Source organism: Trichechus manatus, unplaced genomic scaffold, assembly GCF_000243295.1.
Source record: "Trichechus manatus latirostris isolate Lorelei unplaced genomic scaffold, TriManLat1.0 scaffold00019, whole genome shotgun sequence".
Taxonomy (NCBI): Eukaryota; Metazoa; Chordata; class Mammalia; order Sirenia; family Trichechidae; genus Trichechus; species Trichechus manatus.
The window spans coordinates 4,514,873-4,530,782 of record NW_004443955.1 but is presented as its reverse complement, the minus strand read 5'-3'; the positions used below and the strand labels follow the sequence as shown (position 1 = coordinate 4,530,782).

The following is a 15,910-nucleotide window of genomic DNA, read 5'->3' as shown; positions in this document are numbered from 1 at the left end:
CAAGGATGGTAAGACTTTGTCTCACATACTTTGGACATGTTATCAGGAGGAACCAGTTACTGGAGAAGGACATCATGCTTGGTAAAGTCCAGAGGGCCAGTGAAAAAGAAGAAGACCCTCAACAAAATGGATTGCCACAGTGGCTGCAACAATGGGCTCAAAAATAACAACAATTAGGTGCGCGTGTGAGTTTGAGCGTGTGAGTGACTGCAGCGTCCCTCGCTCCTTGCCAGCACCTATTCCCCTGCAGGAGATAGACTGCTTTCAGCTGAGTCTGCAAGATTGAGAGGCGTTGGGCTGATTACAAGTTGATTTCACTGTAGAGATCTGTTGAAGTCATAATGTCCCCAAAAATCCATGGCGGTTCTGTGGTAGAGATGCAAGGAGATGAAATGACTCGAGTCATTTGGGAACTAATTAAAGAAAAACTCATTTTCCCCTGTATGGAGTTGGACCTGCACAGCTATGATTTAGGTATAGAAAATCGTGATGCCACCAACGACCAGGTCACCAAGGATGCTGCAGAAGCTGTAAAGAAATATAACGTTGGCATCAAGTGTGCTACTATCACCCCTGATGAAAAGAGGGTTGAGGAGTTCAAGTTGAAACAAATGTGGAAATCGCCAAATGGCACCATCCGAAATATTCTGGGTGGCACTGTCTTCAGGGAAGCTATCATCTGCAAAAATATCCCCTGGTTTGTGAGTGGATGGGTAAAACCTATCATCACAGGTCGCCATGCTAATGGTGATCAATACAGAGCAACCGATTTTGTTGTTCCTGGACCTGGAAAAGTAGAGATAACCTACAAGCCAAGTGATGGAGCCCAAGAGGTGACATACTTGGTACATGATTTTGAAGACGGTGGTGGTGTTGCCATGGGGATGTACAATCAAGATAAATCCACTGAAGATTTTGCACATAGTTCTTTCCAGATGGCTCTGGCTAAGGGTTGGCCTTTGTATCTGAGCACCAAAAACACTATTCTGAATAAATATGATGGACGTTTTAAAGACATCTTTCAGGAGATATAATGACAAGCAGTACAAATCCCAATTTGAAGCCCAAAATATCTGGTATGAACATAGGCTCATCGATGACATGGTGGCCAAAGCTATGAAATCAGAAGGTGGCTTCATCTGGGCCTGTAAGAACTATGATGGCGACGTGCAGTTGGACTCCGTAGCCCAAGATGGCAAGACAGTAGAAGCGGAGGCTGCTCATGGGACTGTCACTCGTCACTACCACATGTACCAACAAGGACGGGAGACGTCCACCAATCCCACTGCTTCCATTTTTGCCTGAACAAGAGGGTTAGCCCATAGAGCTAAGCTTGATAACAACAAAGAGCTCAGTTTATTTGCACAGGCTTTGGAAGAAGTCTGTATTGAGACCATTGAGGCTGGCTTCCTCACCAAGGACTTGGCTGCTTGCATTAAAGGTTTACCCAACGTGCAACGATCTGACTACTTGAATACCTTTGAGTTCATGGACAAACTTGAAGAAAACTTGAAGATAAAGTTAGCTCACGCCAAACTTTAAGATTATACCTTGTCTTAGGAGCCTAAGGGTTTTTTTTTTTTTTGTAACTAGGTCCATTGGTTTACATTTTTCTGTATAGCACTCAAAGGTAAAAACAAAATCAATTTTGTAATTTGTTTAGAAACCAGAAATTATCTTTTCTATACATTTACATTTTTTCTTCTTATACCTACAGTTACTGCCACCTTCATGAATGTGGCAGGAGACTTTGTTTTACAGGCAGTCCCCAGGTTATGAACGTCCAATTTACGTACAACCCGTAGTTACGAACCAACCCCCATAAAGCCTATTATATTAAAAATTTGAGGTATATACAGTGATTCATAATAACCAACAATGTGTATCAAAACATTATTATCACTGTATTATGTTAAAGATGTTTTAATGTATCTGGAAGTGTTTCTTTAATGTTTTTTATGCATAGAAAAGTACACTATATACTAAGACAAACATTTGACTGACATTAGATATGAATAATACTTAACTGTTTCGACTTCCGTACAAATTTGACTTAAAGACAGAGTTAGGAACTGATCTCATTCCATAATCCAGGGACTGCCTGTACTTTATTTTCTAGTAGCAGCCCAGGAATTACTTTAGTACTCATTGTACTTACTGCCACTTTTTCTCATGTTCAGAAATAAATGACCAAAATAAAGAGTGCTTGAAAGGGTAAACCAGAGCCACACTATTGTTCTCTTCCAAATTTACTCTCCTCCCCGCATCCATGGCCTGGGGCACTGGGTGGTTTTGGTGATACTGATGCCCTATTTTGTGAGATGGAGCTGTACTTTGAACTTGTGTGTGATTTGGGACAAAGAACATGAGTGTAATTAAAATGTTCGGCAGTCATTTTTGGAAAGAACTTTGTTGAATGTTTTGAAGATGCTGAATACTTTTGAGGACACAGGAGAGTTTGGAATGCAGAATAAATACTACCTGGAGATTTGTCCTCTGTCCTGTCTCACCTCGTCTTGTGTGGCCTGAGTATTATGGTGCCCTAAATACATTTTTCATCCAAGTGCAATAATACAAGCTGCATCTTTTTTGGACTTCTGTTGGCTTGTTTTCTTTCTTTTATATAAATATGATTTTTCAGAAGTTATTGTTCAACACTATTCTAGTCATGTTCCTCCCCTGAACTGTTAATTTTAAATAATATTAAATGCTAATGACTAAAAAAAAAAATAACAACAGTTAGGAGGATGGTGCAGGTCCTTTACTATTATAACTAACAAATAAATTCAACAAATTTGTAGGACACAATATCAATACAAAGAATCAATTATATTTCTATACAGTAGCAGTGAGCAAACCAAAAATGAAATTAAGGAAATAATTCCATTTACAATAGCATCCAAAAGAATTAAATACTTGGAAATAAATCTGACAAAAGAAGCACAGAACTTAGAAAACTTCAAAACTTTGTGGAAAGAAATTAAAGAAGACCTAAATAAATGAAAAGATATTCCAAGTCTTACTTACCTAGTGATGCTGTAACAAAAATGCTACAAAGTGTGTGTCTTTAAAAAATAGAAATGTATCTTCTCACATTTCTGGAGGCTAGAAGTCTGAATTCAGGGTGTGGCTCCAGGGAAAAGGCCATCTTTGTCTATCTCAGCTTCTAGTAGTGGCCAGCAACCATTGGCATTCCTGGGCTTGTAGATGCATCTGCCATGTGTGTCTGTTTTCACATAGCATCTTCCATTGTGTGTGTGTCTGCATCTATTCTGCTGTTTTTATAAAACACCACTCAAAAGCGATGAGTTTTAGTACCAAACCTACTCTGGTATGACCTTATTAACATAAGAAAACATAACATGTTAACATAAGAAAATAAAACCCCTATTTCCAAACTCAGTTATATTTACAGGTATAGGGATTAGGAGTTCCACTACATATTTCTGGGGGGCTCAATTCAATTCATAACAAACTCTTAGAACGCATAGGCATAAAACTTCATGACTTTGGATTAGACAATGGATTCTTAGACATGACCTCAAGAGCGGAAACCGTAGAAGAAAAGAAAAGATAAACTGGACATCATCAAAACAAAAAACTTGTGCTTCAAAGAACATTATCAAGAAAGTGAAAAAACAACCTAGAAAATGAGAGAAAAATTTTTGAAATCACATATCTGAAAAGCAGTTTGTATCTAGGATATTAAAGAGCTACTATAACTCAACAATAGAAGACAAATAACGGAATTAAAAATGTGTAGAAGTTCTAAATGGACAGTTATCCAAAGAAGATATAAAAATTACTAATAAGCAAATGAAAAGATGCTCAACATCATAAGCCATGCAAATGAAAACCAAATAAGATACCACTTCACAACTACTAAAAACCAGTTGCTGTCAACTGGACTGCAACTCGTGGCAACCCATGTGTATCAGAGTAAAACTATGTTCTATAAAGTTTCAATGGCTTATTTTTTGGAAGTAGATTGCCAGGCCTTTATTCTGAAGCACCTCTGGGTAGACTCACAACTCCAACCTTTCAGTTAGCAGCCGAGCATATTAACCGTTTGCACCACCCAGGGACTCCTCAAGCCCACTAGGATGGCTATAATCAAAAGAGAGAAAATAACAAGTGTTTGTATGGATGTGGAGCAAACCTCACACACTGCTGGTGGGAATGGAAAATGGTACAGCCACTTTGGAACATAGTTGGCAGTTCCTTTAATGGCTAAATGTTGAGTTACTATATGACCTGGAGTCCCTGGGTTCCAGTTATATTGAAAAAATGATAAATCCATTTATAAAGTAACAATTAGATATCTACTTAAAACTACAAATTTCAACTATATTAAAATTAAATGTATTTTTAAAGTAAAATTAAAGTACTAAAAGGAAATATAATTTTTTTTAATCCTTAATAAAGGGAGATTTCCTAAATCCAATTAAAACTTGAAGTTATAAAAGGAAAATTTGACACTGGGAAGGGGGAAGATGTGGGAATCACCAAAGTCACCTAAGCCTATAAATAGCTGTGAAACACATTTGAGATGAAGTTTATTTACTTTAGAAAGTCCTAAATCAAACAGGAAATCATGTCGGGATGCATAGTTCTGTGATGTTGTCTCATAATGCCTGAGCCTCCACATCGCTCTAAGAACTCCTAACATTCTCTTCTGTGGGAAAGGGGAGTTCACAAGGAGGTCATGCTAATGCCTCAGTCTAAAGCCACATGAACTAAGGAACTCTACTCACCAGGGAAAGACCAGTCAGAGAAAGTGTTTTCTCAGCCTTTGATGTTATTGTTGATAGCTGTCAAGTCAGCTTGGTCTCCAGTGACCCTAAGTATAATAGAAAGAAACGTTGCCTGGTCCTGTGCCATCTTCATGATTACTGGTATGTTTGGGTCCATTGTTCTGATTGAACAATGGAAGAAAATAGGGGCATTGCTTCCTGAGCCCCCCATGAATGGAGGTCTTTCTTTTTTTAACAAAAATTTTACTGAACTAAAACAAACAAAAAAACCCAAACCCATCACCACAGAGCTGATTCTAACTCATAGCAACCCAACGGGAAAGAGTGGAACTGCCCCATAGGATTTCCAAGGCTGTAATCTTTATATTTTGGCCTCTTCCAAAGAAAAGTTACCCAAACGAATGTGGAAATTATCAAACAATATCATTAATATCACACACAACTATAATTGTGCTGAAGATTATTCAAAAACAGTTGCAGCAGTACATTGGCACGAAACTGCCAGAAATTGAAGCCGGATTCAGAAGAGGATATCTGAACAAGAGATATCACTGTTGATGTCAGATGGATCCTGGCTGAAAGCAGAGAATACCAGAAAGATGTTTACCTAAGTTTTATTGACTATGCAAAGGCATTCGACTGTGTGGAGCATAACAAATTATGGATAACATTGTGAAGAATGGGAATTCCAGAACACTTAACTGTGCTCATGAGAAAACTGTACATAGATCAAGAGGCAGTCATTTGAACAGAACAAGGAAATACTGTGTGGTTTAAAGTCAGGAAAGGTGTGCATCAAGGTTATATATCCTTTGATTACACATATTCAATCTGTGTGCTGAACAAAGAATCCGAGAAACTGGACAATATGAGGAAGAATGTGGCTTATGCAGTTGACAATTTTGCTTGCTGAAAATGAAGAGGACTTTAAGCACTTATTGATGAAAATCAAAGAGTACAGCCTTCAGTATGGATTATACCTCAACATAAAACCAAAAAAACCTGTTGCCGTTGAGTCGATTCTGACTCGTAGGGACCTTAAAGGACAGGATAGAACAGCCACATAGGGTTTCCAAGTAGTGCCAGGTGGATTTGAACTGCTGACCTTTTGGTTAGCAGCCATAGCTCTTAACCACTTTGCCACCAGGGTTTCCACCTCAAAGTAAGGAAAATAAAAATCCTCACAATTGGACCAATAAACAACATCATGATAAATGGAGAAGAGATTAAAGTTGTCAAGGATTTCATTTTACTTGTATCCGCAATAAATGCCCATGGAAGCAGCAGTCAATAAATTATAAACAATGCATTGCATTGGACAAATCTGCTGCAAAAGATTGCTTTAAAGAATTAAAAAGCAAAGCTGTCACTTTGAGAACTACAGCGCCTGACCCAAGCCATGGTATTTTCAATTGCCTCATATGTATGTGAAAGTCGGACAATGAATAAGAAAGGTCGAAGAAGAATTGATGCCTTTGAATTATGGAGTTTGTGAAGACTATTGAATATACCATGGACTTCCAAAAGAATGAACAAATCTGTCTTGGAAGAAGTACAGCCAGAATGCTCCTTAGAAGTGAGGATGGCGAGACTTTGTCTCACATACTTTGGACATGGAGTCAGGAGGGATCACTCCCTGGAGAAGGACATCATGCTTGGTAAAGTAGAGGATCAGTGAAAAAGAGGAAGATCCTCAATGGGGTGGATTGACACAGTGGCTGCAACAATGGACTCAAACATAGCAACAGTTGTGAGGATGGTGCAGGACCGGGCAGCATTTTGTTCTGTTGTGCATAGGGTCACCATGAGTTGGAACAGATTTGGCCACACATAATAACAGCAACATATATGTGTGTGTATATATATATATATATATATAGAGAGAGAGATTTATTTCAAGGAAATGGCTTACGCTGTTGTGGAGGCTGGCAAGTCCCAAAGTCCATGGGTCACGCGCAGGCTGGAATCTTCTGACTCTCATGGCTACAGGAGCTGACAAACCCACAAGTGGCAGGTCAGATGGCAGGCTGCTGGCCAAGTCCTAAGAACTGGAGGTCAGATGACAAGAAGCTGGACACAGGATCCAGAACAGCAATGAGATTTGCCAGAACGTCCATACCCCCAGGGAAACTCCTCTTAAAACTGATCGGCTGATCACATCATGGAGGTGATTACATTATATCACAAAATGGAGGATAATTACATCAGATCACAAAATGGTGGATAATTACATAATACTGAGAATCATGGCCTAGCCAAGTTGACCGGTAACATTAACTATCACAGGGCCAAACGGAGAGCTTCAGAGCTCCGTCTTGGGCCTTGTCCTGCTCAGCATTTCTATAAATAGTTTAGGACACTTAAATTAGCACATCCAGTTTGGGCATGTTGGTGTTCTTACGTGCTGTCAAGTCAGTGCTGACTCATAGCGACCCTATGTACAACAGAATGAAACACTGCTGGGTCTTGTGCCATCCTAGCAATCATTATGTTTGAGCCCATTGTTGCAGCCAGCGTGTCAATCCCATGTCAAGGGTCTTCCACTTTTTTGCTGACCCATGATGTCCTTCACTGATGACTGGTGTCGCCTGATAACATGCTCAAAGTATGTGAGACGAAGTCTTGCCATCCTACTTCTAAGGAGCACTCTGGCTATATTTCTTCCAAGACAGACTTGTTTGTTCTCTGGCAGTCCATGATATATTCAATGTTCTTCGCCAACACCATAATTCAAAGGCATCAATTCTTCTTCCATCTTCCTTATTCAATGTCCAGCTTTTGAATGCATTTGAGGGGATTAAAATTATCATGACTTGGGTCAGGCACACTTTAGTACTTAAAGTGGTATCTTTGCTTTTTAACACTTTAAAGAAGTCTTTTGCAGCAGATTTGCCCAACAAAATGCATCCTTTGATTTCTTGACTGCTGCTTCCATGGGTGTTGATTCTGGATCCAAGTAAAACGAAATTCTTGACAACTTCAATCTCTTCTCCATTTATCATGATGTTGGTTACTGATCAAGTTGTGAGGATTTTTGTTTTCTTTCTATTGAGATGTAATCCATACTGAAGGCTATAGTCTTTGATCTTCATCAGTTAGTACTTCAAGTTCTCTTCACTTTTAGTAAGCAAGATTGTGTCACTTGAATATTGCAGGTTGTTAATGAGTCTTCCTCCAGTCCTGATGCCTCGTTCTTCTTCATATAGTCCAGGTTCTCGGATTTTTGCTCATCACACAGATTGAATAAGTATGGTAAAAGAATGCAACACTGACGCACATCTTTTCTGATTTTAAATCAAGCAATATACCCTTTTCTGTTTGAATGACTGCCTGTTGGTCTAAGTACAGGTTCTGCATGAGCACAATTAAGCGCTCTGCAACTTCCATTCTTTGCAATGTTTTCCATAATTTGTTATGATCCACACAGTTGAATGCCTTTGCATGGCCAATGAAACCCAGGTAAATATCTTTCTGGCATTCTCTGCTTTCAGCCAGGATCCATCTAACATCAGCAATGATATCTCTCATTCCACATCTTCTTCTGAATCCAGCTTGAATTTCTGGCAGTTCTCTATTGATGTACTGTTGCAACTATAAATTGTTCACATGCAAGTTCAAGTTGAAGCTGAAGAAAATTAAAACAAGTTTAAGAGAGCCAAAGTATGACCTTGAGTATATCCCACCTGAATTTAGAGATTGTCTCAAGAATAGCTCTGCATCCTTGAGTGTAAAAAAAATAGTCTAGAACTTTGAACAAACAAGTTGAGTGTAAGGGCAGAGTGCTTCAAAGGTAGGTCAGCTACTGGTGGATCAAGGCCCCAAAGCTACTTTCCTCATGTGCAGGACCCTTCATCAGCCTTGTCGGAGGAGACTATGTAGAGAAAGTCTGTCCTGGGGGGTGGCGGGGTTTATTCCAATTTAGGGATGTGGACTTATACCCAAAAATTTCCCCGGAAGTTGTGGAATTTCCTTATTGTGAAGGAGAAATTTAATTGCAAGAGAATGGGTGCTTTATCTGCTTTTGCCAGTGATTGCAAACCAATTCTTAACCTCAATGGGGAAACTAGAAAAGTTACCTGTGGATACACCTAAGCCATTTGGGGCTCTGTCCAGGTCCAAGACCTCCAATTTGCACACAGGGTCACCATGAGTCGGAATCCACTCAACAGCAAATGATTTGGTCTGACTCTGTTTGAGGTCCACATTTTCAATGCTATTTCCTCAATTTCTGACTCCTGCCTCCTTGCCAAGGCTCTTAAGTAGGTTGCATTATAAGGTGAGTTGTACTAGCTCTGGATTTTAGACAGAGACCTTTTAAACCTCCCTTCCTTTCCCTATCTTGCTCCTCAACTATGCCCCAGGGGAATGAGCTCCCTACCCATCTAGGGATGAATTCAGACCATTCCCTTCCAGGCAAGCTACCTGGGGAATTGCACTGTAGAGAAGACTCAGGTACCTGTTGGCAGGTGAAGTGGGTGGCCGTCAAGCCTGGAGTTCTGTGGTTCTGGATCTCTATATCTGCAAACAGGAGCCACTATATCTAAGATCCAATTTATAGGAAATATGGGGAAAAAGAAGCAACTTAAATCACTCCACATGGAAGCCATCTCCCAAATCCAGAATGGAATGGGATTCCAGAGGACAAGTGAACTCAGGTCCCCCACAGACCCAAGGCCTGGAAGAAAGCCGGTGGGAGATGTATAGGAGAAAAGAAACTTAAGTCATAAAAACCAAAAGCAATAGGTGGACCTATTTGGGTCCTGATTCAAAACAAACTACCCGAGATCAGACATCTTTGAGACAATTGGGAAAATTTAAATATAAACTGGGTACTAGAGGATGCTAAGGAATTACTATTAATTCTGTCAGGTGTAATTATGTCGTGGTGGTAATAGTAAAAAAAAGTCATTATCACGTAAAGACACAACATCGAATGAAGTATTTATGGGGTGAAGTGTCACTGGGATGGGGGTATGTGGGGGATTCATTATACTATTCTATCTTTTTGCTTATTTGAAAATGCCTATAATAAAATATTTATTTAAAATAAATATTTATTTATATAAGGATGAAGGAAAAGATTTTTACTGTATTCTGTCTTATTAACAGACTTTTATGTTTTCAAATGAATTACCCTTCAAATGTGGCTTGTTAGTGTGTTCTACCTGTCAAACTGAGTTCCTATACAATCTCATATTAAGACCAAGCCAGAGAGAGAAAGCAAAGAAAGCTACTAGTGAACAGTTTGGAAAAGTCTGGGGTGGGAATGCCAAGAAACAGTATGTCTCCTCTGAGAGAGGAAATATTCTCTCTCCTTCCAAAGGCACATGATTGGGTGAAACTACTAACTGAACTACTGGACTAAATTCAATTTGCAGAGAAATAGGACATTCTAGAATATCCCCAAATAAATACAGAAGGACTTAATTGCAATGGCAACCAATAGCAAATCATAAGAAGGATATAGATGAGAGGAAATCGCATGTAGTTAAATGACTAGGAAAGCACATTTGCTTAAAAGGCTAGGCAATTTGGAGTTTGTGTCTTAAGTATTGTACTGTGAAATTTCAATTAGGAGCTAAGTGCTGTGAAATGAGTCGTGCTTGAGGACTTTGGCCAGTCATTAGGGGTGCAGTATGATTTTCCAAGTATGGCATAGATAGAGAGAGCGAGGTCAGGACAGAAACTGATGTTTTGGTTGGATCAGAGTCTAAATATTTTCATGCATTTCAGAGATATTCATATATTCTATCATAGGGAGCAAGATGGATGAACTACTCATAAATATGGTGCGCAAAACGTATAATATGTGTGTAAAGTGTCAGCTTGGGAGTAAAACACAAACTAGGAAAGTTCCCAGCAACTTTGCACACTTCAGTTCCCTTAATGGAAAGAAAAGAAAAAGACTTCATTATGATCCCTTACAGTGGTTTATTGTTTGAAACACAATCACTCGATGTGCAAAGTTGAGGCATGTTGGTGACGTACAAGGTTTTACTGTAGATAGCAATATGTGCTGTTAGGTGTAATATGTATTGAAATTAAACATTTCTTTGGCTCTATCTCCTTGAGTACAGAATGGGAGGGAGTGGCTTTCTTTAAAGAGTGCTCTTAGAGGTGGTGAATTTAGTCATGATTAAAGCTGTATGTGTTATGGATTGAATTATGTCCTCAAAAAAATATATTGGAATCCTAACCCTTTGTCTTAGTCATCTAGTGCTGCTGTGGATGGCTTTAACAAAGAGAAATTTATTCTCTCACAGTCTAGTAGGCTACAATTCCAAATTCAAGTTGTCAGCTCCAGGGGAAGGCTTTCTCTCTCTGTCAGCTCTGGAGGAAGGTCCTTGTGATGCATCAGTCTTCCCTTGGTATGGGAGCATCTCAGCACAGGAACCTCAGGTCCAAATGACATGCTCTGCTCCTGGCACTGCTTTCTTGGTCTTATGAGGTCATTAACCACAGACAGAGATTAGAATTTACAACACATAGGAACATTACAATCACAGAATAGAGGACAGCCACACAGTACTGGGAATCATGGCCTAACCAAGTTGACACATATTTTGGGGGGCCACAATTCAATCCATGATGCCCCTATAACCACAGATGTAATTACATCTAGGAATAGGGTTTTCTTTGTTATTTTAATGAGGCCATGTAAGTGTAAAGTGTGTCTTAAACCTAATGGCTTTTGAGAATCTAAAAAGAACACATTAGACACAGAGGCAAGAAGCATAAATGGGGGGAAAGACAGATGCCATGTGGAGATCACCAAGGAACAGAAGCCGAGACAAAGATTTTTCCTCAGAGCTGACAGAGAGAGAGCCTTCCCCTAAAGCCAGTGCCCTGAATTTGAACTTCAAGCCTCCTTAACTGTGAGAAAATAAATTTCTGTTCTTTAAAGCCGTCCACTTGTGGTATTTCTGTTACAGCAGCCTTGGGAAGCTAGAACAGTTATTCCGCTTCAGGATCCCAAAACGGGATTGCAGGAAAGGAGTTAACTTTGCCAGGTTATGTTGAGACCATTAAAATCATCTTGTTGGGGAAATCACAAAAGATTGTCAAATACTGCCCAAGATAGTGTTCCATCAATACCCTGAAGCCCAGCTTAACTCTAACCCCAGAGTCCATGCGGACAACAAATGTAGCAAGCATTTTGTGCCAGGCATTAGAGAGTGTTCATAAAACAAAGACGATGAACTTCTTTTCAGTCTCATAAGAATAGGATGCAGAGGAAAATGTAGAATTCAGAATCTGAGTTACCTGGGTTCAAATCCAATTTTGTGGCTCAAAAGTTGTGTAACTTGGGCAGATTACTTAACCACTCTTAGTTTCAGTTTTCTAATGGGAAAAATAATAACTATCTCATTAAATCTGATGGAAATAAAGTCAGTAATAAATGCTAGAACTTTTCTAATACTTAGTAAGAGAGATATATAATCATGAAACCACAATGCCATGTACTATATGATAGTGACATAAGTAAGGTACAATGGATGTGAGGGTCACTGTGATTTACCGGAAGGAAGAATGAGCCTTGTGTGAGCCTTCAGAGGGACTTTGGGGCCTGTGGCTAGAGGTGAAATATCTCATTGTGACTATCAGTGGGCTACGTTGCCTCTGAAGGTGACTTATTCTCCTGAATTCTCAGCTTCCTCATCTATAAATCCTCACACAATATTATCTAAGGGTTTTTAAATTATTTATTTAGTTTTTTGTAGTAGTGCATTAACATGGTCCATATATCAAACATATGAAAATGTATTCAGTGAAGTCTCCCTTTGCCTGTCCCCATCTGCCCATGGCTCATTTCACCACTGGGAACAGCACTCCATTGATTTCTTGTCATCCTTTCAGAGGTGTTTGCTTTGTTTTGTTTTGTGTGTTTGTGCTCATTTCTGCATTTACAAGCCACAGTATCTTTTTTCTCTGTTCCTTTTTTAAGCAAAATAGTTACATGGGGCATATACTGTTCTGCAACTTTATTTTTTTCACTTAATATATTTTGTGAGAGTATTTTAGAGTAAACTGAGTAAAGCTGTCCTCCGAACCCCTTCTACAGAGATTTAATTATGAAGTTGTCTCAAATTCCGCAACCTAAACTGGTTTCACTTTACAGAGCCCAGAATTGATCTCACTATGACACTTTTCAGCTTAAACACTTGTTAGCACCTGTTTCTTGGCCCTCCAGATGCCGAAGTCTACCCCTTGTCTCTCCCTGGTGCTCCAGCCTCAGGGGCTGGCCACTGCTTCACAAATGCATGCTGAGTGCTCTCTGCCTGGTCATTCATCAGGCCAGCCCTGCACCTTAGGGAAGAGCCATAGTTGAAGTATGTGCTGCCCTGGGCACACACCTCACTGGGACTTCTTCCTGAATGAGCTAAAATAGAGCTACATTTTGAGGTTTTCTCAGATCTCTTCAAACCAAATTACTAACCCCATAGTACTCTCCTTATTTACCTTTAAAGCAGCACTTTTTTGTGGCAGTTACCATGATTTGTCATAGGTGCACCTGGCTCTGGGGCTAGTCTGCAAGACTCTTGGAGGTAGGTGTCTTAGTTTTCTAGTGCTGCTATAACAGAAATGCCACAAGTGGGTGGCTTTAACAAACAAATTTGTTTTCTCACAGCTTAGTAGAAGTCTGAATTCAGAGTGCTGGCTCTAGGAGAAGACTTTCTCTCTGTCGGCTTTGGAGGAACGTCCTTGTCTTTTCTAAGCTTCCACTCCTAGACAGTCTTCATGTAGCTTGGCATCTCTCTTTCCCCATCTCTGCTTCTCTCTTAGCTTGCTTGTTTAATCTCTTTTATATCTCAAAAATGATTGATTCAAAATACATCCTACACTAATCTTGTCTCATTAACGTAACAAAGATAACCCATTCCCTAATGGGTTTATAATCACAGCCATAAAAACCAAAGCCAAACCCATTGCCATCAAGTCGATTCTGACTCATAGCGACCTTATAGGACAGAGTAGAACTGCTCCATAGGGTTTCCAAGGAGTGGCTGGTGAATTTGAACTGCTAGCCTTTTGGTTAGCAGCTGAGCTCTTAACCATTGTGCCACTGGGGGTCCAACAACAGGGATAAAGGTTAGGAATTACAACACATATTTTGTGGGGACATAATTAATCCATAACAGTGGGTGTGTCCTAGACTGCAGGCAAGGCCTCAGAGCCTGACTCTGAGCAGGTGGGAGGCATGTTGTCCAAAGGTCCTCCTGGGATCAGCTGACATGCTCTCAGGAAATGAGCCCATAACTCCCCTGGAAAGATGCTCTGCAGAGACAAAACACAAATCCCTTTTGGCTCACCGTGGTCTCATTCAATATTAGTTGAATGTATGAATGAATGGCAAGGTCTAAAAATCAGTTCAATTCCCTTTTGTTCTGTTCTGACACTAACTGTAATGCAGTTCTTCTTATCCTGACCACCCGAGGTTAGGTCTCATAGATTAAAGGGCAGACTGCCAAGTCCAGAATGCCACGTCTGTCCAAGACTTCAGACACTGGTCACAAGTTTGAGGATACTTCTGACTAACTGGTTACTAATTTGGGGGTTTCTACTTTGGAAACCCTACGTGGCAGTTCTACTCTATTCTATAGGGTCGCTATGAGTCAGAATTGACTTGATGGCAACGGGTTTGGTTTTCTTTTACTACCCCCTTCAGGTTCAATAATTTGCTAGAATGACTCACAGAACTCAAAAGAACATTATACTTACTATTATAGTTTCATTATAAAGGAGTCAAATAAGTGTGAGCATAAAGAAGAGCTATATAGGGTTAGATGTGAGACGGTCCCCAGCATGAAGCTTCCATGTCCCAAGAGACACATCACTCACCTGTGCATTGATGTCTTTCACCAACCAGTTAGCTCACTGAGCATCCAGAGTATTTATTGTGGCTTCATTATGTAGGTGTGATTGACTAAATCATTGCCCACAGTACCCCTCAATCTTCAGTACCTCTCCCCTTCACAGAGGTCGGGCTGATATTTTGTTGCCAGCCCCCACCATGGGTCATCTGATAGATTAACTTCTCAGGTGTAGCCTGAGCACCTCCATGAAAAACAAAGACACCCCAATCATTCAGGAAATTCCAAGGGTTTAGAGGTAAGCTCCCAGGAACCAGGGACAAAGACTAAATTCTTTGGTAAAGTAATTCTTCTCTCACATAAGTTCTCTGAATTCTATTCCTTTACTAACTCCGTTGGAACCTAAGGCAACGTTAGGTGTGTGATACTTGCCAAAACAGAAAACAAAACAAAGCAGAAAGCATACACACTACAACAAGTAAAACAGCTTATTGAAATGAAAGTATTTACTCTCCTGTTTAAAGGGATTTAGTAAAGGATTCTGCATGGTCAATCCACTCTGAATTTTAAAGGTGAGCTCATGTGCAAGTATTCTTGACTCCTCACTAGCCACTAATATGGCAAGAGATTGGCTTTATCTTGCTTAATTCTTCATGTGCTGAGTTAATCCTTGTATCTACCACAGGGTCTAGTCCAGGCTACATATTCTAGAGGTTTAACAAATGCTTATTTAATGAATAAATTAATGAATGTTGAATAAGTGCCTTCACCTTGCCGTGGAGTCAGAGGGTTGGCGAGGAGAAGGCAGTCCTGTTGCCCTGGACAGTAATTTAAGTTTAGGAGGAAAATCTACTACCTCAAGTGATTTTAGCTCTCAGTGGCCTGGCTTGGATTTAAATATCACAGGTTGAGAGGCACAAGCCAAATGGAAGTTTTTATATCTTTCTAACATGAAGGAGTAATATTTTACATTTTTCTACCATTTAGTTTTCTAAAGCAAACAGCATTCTTTACTGAAGATGGTGTGTGATGTTCATAATGTTCTGGGAGACAAATTTGTTTTCAAGGAGTGGAAATCTACTGAAGAAAGGAACACATAACTGAAGGCAAATGCTTCGCTCACAGCATTCTTTAGTTTTTGATACAATAGCCGCACAGACCACGAACACATCCCTGGCATTGAAGCACCATTAAGGAAGCATTGCCTATGACAACCAGGAGACCCTGCCCTTTCATAACTGGACTTTTTGTGACACGTTTCCATGGTGACTGGTGAATGGAGCTCTGCCGTCTGAGCAGGTCTTCATCTCCAGGAGGAGTTGGTGAGCAAAAGTTGCAAAGGGA

At 39.9% G+C, this 15,910-nt stretch overlaps 1 pseudogene; it reads left to right on the top strand.

The window, feature by feature from the left end:
* The first annotated feature begins 230 nt into the window (after positions 1-230).
* LOC101346374 (isocitrate dehydrogenase [NADP] cytoplasmic pseudogene) lies at positions 231-1,600 on the top strand (annotated as a pseudogene).
* Positions 1,601-15,910: the final 14,310 nt, after the last annotated feature.